This window comes from Corticium candelabrum, chromosome 11 (assembly GCF_963422355.1).
Source record: "Corticium candelabrum chromosome 11, ooCorCand1.1, whole genome shotgun sequence".
NCBI lineage: Eukaryota > Metazoa > Porifera > Homoscleromorpha > Homosclerophorida > Plakinidae > Corticium > Corticium candelabrum.
This window is the reverse complement of record NC_085095.1, coordinates 3,588,398-3,599,760: the sequence shown is the minus strand read 5'-3', so window position 1 is coordinate 3,599,760 and position 11,363 is coordinate 3,588,398.

Genomic DNA, 11,363 nt, shown 5'->3' with positions numbered 1-11,363 from the left:
ACTAGGTTGCCGAAGCCCACTTCTTCAGATTCTATGCTCAATGCAATTATTTGAGATTTATGCTGAAGAGATGAGGACTAAACCGCCATGCAGATGCAAGGTTTCAGCTGCGGAATTTTTGTGGCTCAATGCTGTTTGGCGTACAAAAGCCACTAGCAGCAATTTGTCGCTAAATGTGAAGAAGTACGACTGGAAAGAGCGACAGTATATACCCCGTAGGGACTAATTGCACGCCATGTCTTGTGTTGGCACGACATGTCACTTAGCACTTAGTTCAGGTTGCAATCTGAACATCTGACCGTACCATTTGTTTGACCTTTGTTAGGAACGGCGACGGCGTATAGACGTATTTAAAAGAGCAAGACGACATTTCTGCAAGGCTTGGTCATCTAAGTAAAACAAGAAACTCCGTGGTCTTCTGGGACACGTCAAACGGAGTCATCGCACGCAATTCTTCTTCCCAGACTAAAATGTTTTCTTTGCGGTGTCATACAGTTCTTTTGATGTTGTCTTGTTGCAGCTTTACCGTCAATTAAATGGTGAAAGCTGTGGTAAATGTAGACAGTGGTTTACAGTGGCATAACCTTGGCTAATTACTGATGGAAAGCATGTGGTATTTTATATCTCTTCTTATACATGTCTGTTTTCTGTCCAATTCTCAGTGGGAACGTCAAATTTGACAAAGCTGGTAAGTAAACGTATTGACAAAAAGGAAAGGGCAAACAAAGCGTCTAAAATCATGTCGTTCTCATTCCTCTGGTTGCAACGGTGAGCTAGAGATGCGGGGAGGCTGGCGAGTCAACAGGATAGAATGAAACCGACAGGATCTTGTCTAGTACGCACTTGCTGCGCTTCCTTTTTGCCAGGAAACAAGACATGCATGACAAGTTCTAGAAGAACACAGGTTTCCCATCAGTAATTATCTAAGATCACTTGACCACTAAACAACAGGTTTATGGGTGAAACACCAAAACGACAAAATCAAAGAAACTGTATCAAACTTTCTCCACGGTACAGAAGTTGAAAGGAGGAGGGGTTATCTAGGGAAGAGTATATATAGCTCTATATAGCTCAGAAGCACTTTGATGCAACCACCACCGCGTCACTGTACGTGGTCTGCCTCCAATTCGACACTGAATCCAAAAATAGGTATAAACTTCTATTTAAAATGTAGTCGTACGTCAATGCAGTCTACTCATTACTATTCTTCTGCCAAAACAGAGAGATGCTCTGACTACGGAAAGTGTGTAAACATATACCAAAAGGAAATATTTTTAGTCTGGGAAGAAGACTGCGTGCGATGAATCAGCCTGACATTGTCCGGAGAACCGTGCAAGAAGTTTTCTCGTTTTTATTAGCCGACCACGCCTTGGACGAATGTTGTCTTGTTTTGTCAAATACGTATACATGCTTTCGCTGTTCGTACACATAGGCCAACAAATTGTGCGATATTTATAGATAGAATTTAAAACTTTTCTCTGAAAAATGAATTGGATGTAGGGATTGTGTAAAAAGTAACGGAAACAAGATCTATAGATAATATGAGCAAAGGCTAGACATCATTAGAGAATCCTTCCAACCCCCAAAATGTAAAAGGATGGAAAGTGGGGTTGGAGGGATTCACTAATAATGTCTGACTTTGTTTCATACTACCTATAGTGAAGCAAAGAGGTACGACTGGAAAGAGAGACAGTATACCACGTAGAGTCTAATTGCGCACAACATGTGGCATGACATGTCACTTAGCACTTAATTCATGTTACAATCTAGACATCTGACGGTACCATTTGTTTGACCTATATTTAGGAACGGCGACGACGTCTAGACGTTTTTAAAAAAGCTAGACGATATTCTTGCGAGTCTTGGTTATCTAATTAAATCAACAAAACTTCCTGGTTTTCTGGCGTAAGTCGAACTGAGTCATCGCACGCAAGTGTTCTTCCCAGACTAGAATGTTTTCTTTGCGGTGTGATACAATTCTATTGATGTTGTTTTGTTGCCGCTTAGAAGGTGAAAGCTGCGGTGAAAGTAGATGGTGGTTTACAGAGGCATAACCTTGGCTAATTGCTGATAAAAACATGTGGTATTTTACAGCTCCTCATATACATGTCTGTTTTCGGTCCAATTCTCCGTAGAAACGTCAAATTTGACAAAGCTGGTAAGCAAACGTTTTGGCAAAAGAAAGCGCAAAAAAGTGTATAAGGTCATGTCGTTCTCATTCCTCCGGTTGCAACGGTGAGCTAAGGATGCGAAAGAAGCTGGCGAGACGACCGGATGGAATGAAACCGACAGGATCTTGTATCAACATTACGCACTGGTTGCGCTTCCTTTTGCCTTAAAAACAAGACATGCATGTCGAGCTGTACAACAACACAAGTTTTCCTTCAGTAATTATCTAAAATCACTTGACCACTAAACAACAGGTTTTTGGGTGAAACATCAAAGGAACTGTATCAAAGTTTCTCCACTGTACGAAAGTCGAGAGGAGGAGGAGTTATTGATGTGAGAGTATATACAGCTCTATATAGCTCAGAAGCACTTCGATGCAACCGCCGCTTGCTCACTGTAAGTGTTCTGCCAAAGATTATTACATACGGGATATGTGTTACAAATGTTGGGTTTCGTATAAATTGCTATGTGTACGTAATTTTATTTGTCAATTTTGCGACTCAGATCGCAAACAATTTCAGACTACACCGGACAATGGCAAACATTATCAAATTACACAGTTTCGATGAGAACCTCTTCATAAAAGCGTTTGGCCTATTTGATTGGCTCTTTGTCCATTGTCTTTGGTTGCCATGGAAATCAATCGCAAGTATTGCTCCATGATTGGGCCGAACTGTGCAATAGCGTAGATGACGGTCTTTGCATCAAATCTGCTTGAAAGAAACACAATTATTAATTAACATTGATGTCGGTTTGTCTATTCACCAAAAGAATAGTGTTCGGGATCATTAAAAGTGTTTACTCAAGTTTCACAGCCATACATAACGTACAAAAGAGATATCCGTGGAGAAGAAGAAGAAAGTTGGCGCATGAGCCTCCGAGGCTAGCAACTGTTTTCTAGGTTGTTACATGATCAGTGACCAAAAAAATAGAATATAGTACACGACATACAAAATTTCATTTCGTTGATTTTGAAAAATTTTAGTCTTTATTATTATGTTTTCTAAACGTTCAAAAAGATGACCACGCCCTTACAACGCCCGGTAACCTGGGCAATTACTACCCCACACACCCGTTACCGGAACTTGAAGAACCGGAAGCAACTTTGACATGCTATTTCTTATCGAAGACATAATTAAGAATCTAAAACTATTATTTCTGTCATTTATGCAACTAGAAATAACGATTTTCAACCAAAATTGTTTTGATTTTGCGTTGCAGTTGCATTTTAAAGGTGTACATGTGCTTACTGTGATATCATGATAAAATAAAAATTGAAGCTGTGAATAAGTTTGCACTGTGATGTTGCTGGTCTTCTAAAATTGGAGTGTCCAGATGCAATGGTAGCAATGGCTACAGCTAATGAAAATCAAGCTAATGTAAAATAACGTTTTGTTGTAAGTGTTTGGACCATGAGCTGGTTATGCCACACCATGCAGTTACTGTTTTTCATGTGTTGCAATTTAGTTTTGAAGGAGAGGTTACAGAGAGCACGTGACCAAGTCATTGAATCACTTATTATTCCACTCGCACAATTATCATCATGTGACTGTTGCAGGAACGTAGCGTGTGCGGTGGGTAGAGTAACGCACTCGACATTTTCTTGGCGTATATATTTTTCTCAATGCAAGTACTTGATTACAGCTGGATTAGTAGATAAAACATCTACTTGTGACATCATCGAACTAACGCGGGAACCAAATCGCTTCGTACAACTACAGATTCACCTTCAGTTTGCAGAAATCAAAACAGTGGAGATGTATACTGGCCGATCCAAACAGCCATTTGTTACATTTGTTCTACACGAGACAAACCATGCATGCAAGCATCCAGACGTATAGAAACAATTATCAGCATGCAGCAACAGCAAGAACAACACATAGCACTTCTCTAAGCAGCTATTTCTAGTCTCGTATAAGACGAGTCCGCAGACAATCAGCTGTCACATCTAAACGCTATTCTCTGCGCACAACATCTTCGCTCTCCGCTTTTACACCTTCCTTGTCTTCTTCGTCGTCATTATCATCGACGTTTTCCGACTGGCCATCGTACCCGTCAGCTGGATCACCGTCTTCCTCTAGCTCAGCTTCTTCCTCTAGCTCAGCTTCTTCCTCTTTTTGTTTTTGCAGCAGCTGTTGTTGCTCGTCTCCTTCGTCTCCGTCACCTGGTTGGAACAGCCACGGTATCGTCACGCCCACGGCTGTGTCAAAATCCGCTCTAGAGATGACGCCATCACCTACAAGATAAAAGGTGCAACAATGGGTTGATAGAAAATCTTAAACCTAGATGAACTCTTACATCCGGCCATTTTCTTCATTATCATGCCAAAACTATTTACTGTCATGGTTCCATTGTGTATTTGTTTACTTAATCGCTGAATTCTATCCCTTCAATCTCTCCATTTTTGTTTGTATCGTACAGATCAAAAGTTCCTGGCAGTTGACCATCGAACACTTTCCGGTGGCGACTTTGCTCTTGCAGACAGTAGGGGTTTTTGCAGCCATATTTCTCAGCTCTTCTGCGTTCAAATATTTACCTCCTGAGTAAACACTGCATTTGAAACTACGTTTATCGTAGTATAGTTGATTTAATTATTAAGGTAGTCATTATTAGCTAATATAGACTGACCGTTCTTATCTGCATCTTCAAAAGCTCTTCTGGATGTATCGTTACTTTCATCGAGTGTCAAAGCTACAACAAACTCGCTATAGCTGACTTGGCCGTCTTCATCACAGTCGAATTCACTCAGTTTCGTTGGTACGCATTCAATGATGCCATCGTCTGGCACGCTCCGCTTGTGTAATTGAATTATTGCTATAAGGCAGTGGTATTCAATAACGCAGATGTATATCGGAAATATATAGCAGACAGACACCCTTGTCACAACACAGTGAACAACTATTAGTGTGGTAGGAGAAGGGTCGACACTGCGTAGTGCCCAGCCATCTGCATTGTAGAAGCATGAAGCCGCAACGAGAAGAAGAGAAAGCAGAGCAAGCGATTTTCTAGCCGTTGCAATGAAGTATTAATGTCGTATACACAGAACAACTTATCGTCCAGTGAACTGAGCTGTGCAGCCGATACCTAAAGCTTATATGCAATCGCAGTGACGCGGAAATTTCCTGGTAGCTAAATTATAAAGATAGACGCAAATACATTTTAATGGCTGTGCTATAGGGTTTAAATTATTACGTTATGCGTAGCGTACATGCAAATATAGTGCATCTATAAATGAATTCAAGCAGATTGTACGAATCACAAACATTGCTCCGCTTTTAAAGTTATTTATAGACAAAAATACTTGCATAGACCGACGGTTTCCAGATTGGCTGCTGGCCACGAGACAATGATTCTGGCGTACGCAAATCGACACGTAAGCAGTTAGTATAAATCCTTTGTATGTTTTAGAGATCTAATAGTACAGAGGCCTAGTGGGCGAATTTCTTTGATCTTTCATGTTTATCGTTAGGCTGCATATAGTTTGATAACATAATTTATAGCTCCAGCATTTTTTTGCCAAGAAGTGTTTATGTTATAAGCCCTTGTATCCACAACGTGTAGTTCAAGCACACAGTTGAGTCTTGAAGGCCTCGTCTCCAGACTCTCTCGCGCTAGTGTTGTCTGGTTCCCGTATAACAATTCCAGACGCGAGAGGGTCTGGGATCATCCCCCTACTTCCTACCATATCTCCTTACTAAATGCTCACTAAGTGCCACCGCAACCTCATCAACTGTCTCGTAACTTCAAAATCAAATCAGCGTTAGAACTAATCCAATAAACGTACTACGCCAGATGCTATGACCATTGTTTGATGTCTTTGGCATATTCAGCACTTGCCGATAACTAAAGCATGTTGAAAAAGTAGTTCTATGGAGTGTTGGTGACGGGTGTCGTGTATGTAGGGTTTTAGTCTGAGATGTACAATTGACGGAGTGACCTATATAGTTCACACGCGGCCATTAGCGTTTGCGCGCAGACTAGACTTTGTAGTAAAAGCGCGCAATGACAAGGGACGGGATTAGGGGTTGATCTGGAGGGTCAACTTGTAGCTTCCAGCGCTATTCGTTTGCGAAAAGATGTATTTTTCATACTTGAAGACTTCTCGAAGGGTAGACGGCAGTTTCATGTCAAAATCAACCCCTTCCCTTTTCATTGCGCGCATTTTGCTACAGAGTCTAGTCTGCGCGCAAACGCTAATGACCACACAGGAGATGCGCGTGTGAACTGCGTAGAAGGTCATCACTCCGCCAATTGTAGATCTCAGACTACAAGCCTACACCACACCCGTCACCAACCCTCCCTAGACTTACCTTTCAACATACTTCAGTTGTCGGCAAGTGCTGGATATGCCACAAACAGTAAACAATGGTTATAGCATTCTGTGTGGTACGTTTATTGGATTCGTTCTAAAGCTAATTTGATTTTGAAGTTACTGGACACTTGATGACGTTGTGGTTTACACTTAGTGAGCATTCAGTAAGAAGATGTGGCAGGAAGTAGACGGGATGATCTCTGACTCTCTCGAGCCTTGAATTGTCATACGGCACCGCACTAGACTAGCGCGAGAGTCTGGGAACGAGGCTAAGTATTGACATCTCGTTTTGATAATTAAAACTGCATCTCTTATCACTCTGTTGAATAAACCGACTGATATTGATTATTGCGTATAAAGAGGTAATTAATATTGTTTAAAATTTATTAGGTATAAATGTGTACGGAATGTGTTTGTTGAACATCAATATCCACATTGTTAGTGTCGTCGTTATAGAAAAATAGAATATATAAACTGTTTTATTTAAAAGTATCTAATTATAGTTACTTTAATTAAGTATCTTTAAGTGATATACTAGTAATGGTTAAAATATAAGAGAAAATGCACAAATTTAACATTATCATTTTGTAGAAACATAATATATTCAAAGCTAGATAGTATTATCTGTCGCTGATTTCTATATGTAGACTGTTTACCTTGCACAGAACGGCATGCCTTTATGGAACGAATTTTACCAGGGTGCCGTTATGCCTCGAGGTACAACGGCATCCCGTTGTAAATGAGGGAATTTTACCTGTCCCTCAAGTTGCACATCCAACAATATCTAATATCTTTCTAAAGCGGTACTACTAAATACTACAGTACTAAGTCTTCGAGAACATGCCATGAATAGAGATTACCAGTAAGCACTAATCAGTTTCTACTTCTTCGTGTTCCTCATCATCATCAATGTGTAGAATTTCCTGCATGTAGCTTTCGGCTGACTTGAGTCAAAGTCTTCACCAACGGCAACATCGTCAACATAGTCATTAGCATCATCCTTCACATTGACACGTGTCTCCTCCATTACCGCAATATTAATATCACAGATAGGCCTCGTATTTCTGTGACTACCGTACCTCGCTCTATAACGGCTCCTTAACCTATAACTGCATGCCGTTATAGGTGTACCAGTTAGAGTTGTAAGTAAAATTCGCTTATAACGACATGCCGCTCTATGCGAGTAATACGGTACATGTTTTTATAGTATGCCGACATCGTTCTACATTTTGCACGCAATCAGAAACTTGACCTGCTCTATTTAAATGCGATCAAGCGGTTAACATGGATTGAGTTTAAAAATTGGCTATCATTCCAAATTGTTACAGCTTGCTTCAACTGGCAGTTTAGCAGTCACAAATGTATGGACCAAAAACCGCATTGTTGTCTGCTTTCTGCTGCATCCAATCAGCATGCACACATGTGAGCTTGTTGCAGCTGTGAAATACATGAGAAGACGAGCGTAATCGACCTGATATATATGAATAATGATTATTTGACTAAATTTCAATTTTATATATCCGGCTTTGTAAGCTTATTTGTTCCCGCACTTATACTTGTTCCGCAAACAAATAAATGCATGAGACGTATGAGCTGTATCTGTTCTTGGTTTCGCGACCACAAGTAGGTTGCCGAAACGCACTTCTTTAGATTCCATGCTCAATGGCAATTATTTGAGATTTCTGCTAAAGAGATGAGGACTAAACCGCCATACACACGCAAGGTGTCAGCTGCGGAATTTCTGTGACTCAATGCTGTTTGGCATACAAAAGCCACTAGCAGAAAGTTGTCTCTAATTGTGAAGCAAAGAAGTACGACTGGAAAGAGGGACAGTATACCACGTAGGGTCTAATTGCACACCACATGTGTCCTGTGTTGGCATGACATGTCACTTAGCACTTAATTCATATTTCAATCTAGACATCTGACGGTACCATTTGTTTGACCTATGTTTAGGAACGGCGACGGCGTCTAGACGTGTTTAAAAAAAGCTAGACGATATTCCTGCGAGGCTTGGTCATATAATTAAATCAACAAAACTTTCTGGTTTTCTGGTGTACATCGAACTGAGTCATCGCACGCTAGTCTTCTTCCCAGACTAGAATGTTTTCTTTGCGGTGTGATACAATTCTATTGATGTTGTCTTGTTGCCGCTTTACCGTCAATAAACAGTGAAAGCTGTGGTGAAAGTAGATGATGGTTTACAGAGGCATAACCCTGGCTAATTACTGATGGAAACCATGTGGTATTTACAGATCCTTTATATACATGTCTGTTTTCGGTCTAATTCTCCGTAGAAACGTCAAAGTTGACAAAGCTGGTAAGCAAACGTTTTGGCAAAAGAAAGCGCAAACAAAGCGTATAAGATCATGTCGTTCTCATTCCTCCGGTTGCTACGGTGAGCTAGGGATGCGGGAGAAGCTGGCAAGACGACCGGATGGAATGAAACCGACAGGATCTTGTATCAACCTTACGCACTGGTTGCGCTTCCTTTTACCAGCAAAAAAAGACATGCGTGACGAGCTGTACAACAACACAGGTTTTCCCTCAGTAATTATCTAAGATCACTTGACCACTAAACAACAGGTTTATGGGTGAAACATCAAAGGAACTGTATCAAACTTTCTCCACTGTACGAAAATCGAAAGGAGGAGGGGTTATTTATGTGACAGTATACACAGCTCTATATAGCTCAGAAGCACTTCGATGCAACCGTCGCTTGCTCACTGTAAGTGTTCTGCCTTCTATTCGACACTGAATCCAAAATAGGTGGGAACCATTATTGAAAATGTAGTGGTACGTCAACGCATTCTACTCATAATATTCTTTTGCCAAACAGAGAGATGCTTTGACTACGGAAAGTATATAAATATATACCAAAAAGAAAACAGTTTTAGTCTGGGAAGAAGACTGCATGCGATGACTCCGCCGGACATTGTCCGGAGAACCATGCAGGGTGTTTTCTCGATCCTATTAACCGACCACGCCTCGGAAAAATGTTGTCTTGCTTCGTCAAATACGTATACATGCTGTTGCTGCTTGTACACATAGGCCAACAAATTGTACTGTCATATGTTGTTATTTATAGATGGAATTTAAAAATTATTTCTCTGGAAAAGGAAGAAGATGTAGGGATTGTGTCAAAAGTAACAGAAATAAGACCTATAGATAATATAAACCAAAGTCAGACTTTATTATTAAATCCTTCCAACCCCCAAAATGTAAAATGTTGGAAATGTGGTGGTTGGAAGGATTCACTAATAATGTGTGGCTTTGGTTCATATTATCTATAGATCTTGTTTCTGTTATTTTTATACAATCCCTACAGTTACTTCTCTTTCCAGAAGAAAAGTTTCTAAAATTCAAGTTTGTTAAGTTTTTACGAGCGCAAAAGCCCAACGTAAACCTAGGCTGCACATATCTTTTCTAGAAGCATGTCTAAGATTTAGCGCGTTTTCATTAGCGTTAATTAAACCTGTTTATATGTAACTGCTTTCGTTGGACGTGATTCAGAGATAGTTTACTCAAGTGGTTTATAGGTCTACGGGGTTTAGACGGTACCATGCTACCTTAGCGCACGTTGCACAATGTGAATCCTATTTTAGTGCATTTGCATTGTTCTTTTTTCTCTGCGTGTATAATTGAATATGCAACTGCAGTTGAAATAGAACTTGGCGTAGTAGATATAGTCAAAGTCAAATATTATCACATACGGGATATGTGTTACAAATGTTGGGTTTCCGTATAAATTGCTATGTGTACAGTGTACGTAATTTTATTTGTCAATTTTGCGACTCAGATCGCAAACAATTTCAGACTAGACCGGACAATGGCAAACATTATCGAATTACAGTTTCGGTGATAACCCCTTTCATAAAAGCGTTTGGCCTATTTGATTGGCTCTTCGTCTATTGTCACTGGTTGCCATAGACAATCAATCGCAAATATTGCTCCATGATTGGACCGAACTGTGCAATAGCGTTGATGACGGTCTTTGGATCAAATCTGCTTGAAAGAAACAAAATTATTAATTAATATTGATTTTGGTTTCTCTAGTCATCAAAAAATAGTGTTGGAAATAATTCTAAAGTGTTTTCCCAAGTTTCACAGCCGTACCTAAAGTACAAAAGAGATATCCGTGGAGAGGAAGAAGAAGTAGAAAATTAGCGCACAGGCCTCCAAGGCCAGCAACTGTTTTCTAGGTTGTTAGATGATCAGTGACCAAACAAGAATAGGATATAATACACAACGTACAAAAATTTGATTTCGTTGATTTTTAGAAATTGTAGTCTTCATTTACTATGTTTTCTAAACGTGCAAAAGATGACCACGCCCCCACAACGTCCGGTAACCTGGGCAATCTCTACACACACACCCGTTACCAGAAATTGAAAAACCGGAAGCAACTTTGACTTGCTATTTCTTACCGAAGACTTAATTAAGAATCTAAAACTATTATTTCTGTCATTTATGCAACTAGAAATAACGATTTTCAGCATAGCAGAATTTTTGATGTTGCGTCGCGGTTACCTTTAAATGTGTACATGTGGTTACTGTGTTATCATGATATAATATATTATTGAAACTGTGAATAAGTTTGCACTGTGAAATTGCTGGTCTTCTAAAATTGGAGTGTCCAGATGCTCTGGTAGCAACTGCTACAGCTAATGAAAATCAAGCTAATGTAAAATAACGTCTAGTTGTAAGTGTTTGGACCATGAGCTGGTCATGCCACACCATGCAGTTACTGTTTTTCATGTGTTGCAATTTTAGTTTGCTGGAGAAGTTACAGAGAGCACGTGACCAAGTTATTGAATCACTTATTGTTCCACTCGCACAATTATCATCATGTGACCGTTGCAGGAACTTAGCGTGTGCGGAG